This window comes from Petromyzon marinus, unplaced genomic scaffold, assembly GCF_048934315.1.
Source record: "Petromyzon marinus isolate PM22_M1 ecotype Great Lakes invasive population unplaced genomic scaffold, UKy_Petmar_22M1.pri1.0 PM_G_Scaffold_29, whole genome shotgun sequence".
Taxonomy (NCBI): Eukaryota; Metazoa; Chordata; class Hyperoartia; order Petromyzontiformes; family Petromyzontidae; genus Petromyzon; species Petromyzon marinus.
Window position 1 is genome coordinate 585,001 of NW_027422861.1, and position 2,500 is coordinate 587,500.

A 2,500-nucleotide genomic window follows, 5' to 3' on the forward strand; every position below is an offset into this window, starting at 1 on the left:
CTTGGGTGGGAAGGGGTGGTTCAGGACAGTCCAATTGTCTTTCAAATCTACGGTAGAACTCGTTCAGGTCGTTGGCTAGGCGGGAGTCGTTAGTGGTGTGGGGCGCTCTGGGTTTGTAGTTGGTGATGTGCCTGAGCCCTTTGGCAGACAGAAGCAGCGTCGTTAGTAGAGAACTGGTGTTTTAGTGTCTCTGAGTACAGTCGTTTAGCCTCTCTCACCGCTTTGCTAAACCTGTTCTTCGACTCCTTGAATCTGTCTCTATCCCCACTCCTAAACGCTTCCTCCTTCTCCAACCTCAACCTTTTGAGCTTTGCTGAGAACCAGGGCTTGTTGTTGTTAAAGTTCACCCTGGTACGTGTTGGGATACAGCAGTCCTCACAGAAGCTGATGTACACAGCCTCTGTGAGTTCATCCAGACTATTGGTAGCAGTCGTGAACATATCCCAGTCAGTACAGTCTAAGCACGCCCGCAAATCTTCCACAGCCTCACTGGTCCACTGTTTAGATGTCCTCACAGCAGGTTTACAGAGTTTTAGTTGCTGCCTGTATGCACGAATCAGGTGGACCAAGGGAGTTCTGTGCGAGCCGAACAGCCCCGTGACCCACAAGAGAAACATCCCCGCCAAATTCGAGCGTTTGACGGGGTCTATCCGTGAAAAAATATTCACGTTTTTGAGTGCACATGCATTTCTGCTGCAAATGCCTCTGGAAGTTTCATGCCGTTCGTATGCCAATTGTGGCAACACGAAAATGACCCGTTTTCCCATTCCGAGGGATTTCTGTGCGACCCTAACAGCCCCGTGAGCCACAAGAGACACATCCCCGCCAATTTCTAGCGTTTCACGGGGTCTATCCGTGAAAAATATAGACGTTTTTGAGTGCACATGCATTTCTGCTGCAGATGCCTCTGGAAGTTTCATGCCGTTCGTACGCAATGTGGCAACACGAAAATGACCCCTTTTCCCATTCCGAGGGATTTCTGTGCGACCCTAACTAACAGCGCCCGTGAGCCACAAGAGAGACATCCCCGCCAATTTATAGCGTTTCACGGGGTCTATCCGTGAAAAATATAGACGTTTTTGAGTGCACATGCATTCCTGCTGCAAATGCCTCTGGAAGTTTCATGCCGTTCCTATGCAATGTGGCCACACAAAAATGACCCGTTTTCCCATTCCGAGGCATTTCTGTGCGACCCTAACAGCCCCGTGAGCCACAAGAGAGACATCCCCGCCAACTTCTAGCGTTTGACGGGGTCTATGCGTGAAAAATATTAAAATTTTTGAGTGCACGTGCCTTTCTGCTGCAAATGCCTCTGGAAGTTTCATGGCGTTCCTATGCAATGTGGCAACACGAAAATGACCCCTTTTCCCATTCCGAGGGAGTTCTGTGCCACCCTAACAGCCCCGTGAGCCACAAGAGACACATCCCCGCCAATTTCTAGCGTTTCACGGGGTCTATCCGTGAAACATATAGAAGTTTTTGAGTGCACATGCATTCCTGCTGCAAATGCCTCTGGAAGTTTCATGCGGTTCGTACGCAATGTGGCAACACGAAAATGACCCGTTTTCCCATTCCCAGGGATTTCTGTGCGACCCGAACAGCCCCGTGAGCCACAAGAGACACATCCCCGCCAATTTCTAGCGTTTCACGGGGTCTATCCGTGAAAAATATCAATTTTTTTTTGACTGCACATGCATTTCTGCTGCAAATGCCTCTGGAAGTTGCATGCGGTTCGCATGCAATGTGGCGACACGAAAATGACCCGTTTTCCCATTCCGAGGGATTTCTGTGCCACCCTAACAGCCCCGTGAGCCACAAGAGAGACATCCCCGCCAATTTCTAGCGTATCACGGGGTCTATCCGTGAGAAATATTCACTTTTTTGAGTGCACATGCATTCCTGCTGCAAATGCCTCTGGAAGTTTCATGCGGTTCGTATGCAATGTGGCGACACGAAAATGACCCGTTTTCCCATTCCGAGGGATTTCTGTGCCACCCTAACAGCCCCGTGAGCCACAAGAGAGACATCCCCGCCCACTTCTAGCGTTTCACGGGGTCTCTCCGTGAAAAATATCACATTTTTTGAGTGCACATGCATTCCTGCTGCAAATGCCTCTGGAAGTTTCATGCGGTTCGCATGCAATGTGGCGACACGAAAATGACCCGTTTTTTCCCATTCCGAGGGATTTCTGTGCCACCCTAACAGCCCCGTGAGCCACAAGAGACACATCCCCGCCAATTTCTAGCGTTTCACGGGGTCTATCCGTGAAAAATATTCAATTTTTTGACTGCACATGCATTTCTGCTGCAAATGCCTCTGGAAGTTTCATGCGGTTCGCATGCAATGTGGCGACACGAAAATGACCCGTTTTCCCATTCCGAGGGATTTCTGTGCCACCCTAACAGCCCCGTGAGCCACAAGAGAGACATCGCCGCCAATTTCTAGCGTTTCACGGGGTCTATCCGTGAAAAATATTCACTTTTTTGACTGCACATGCATT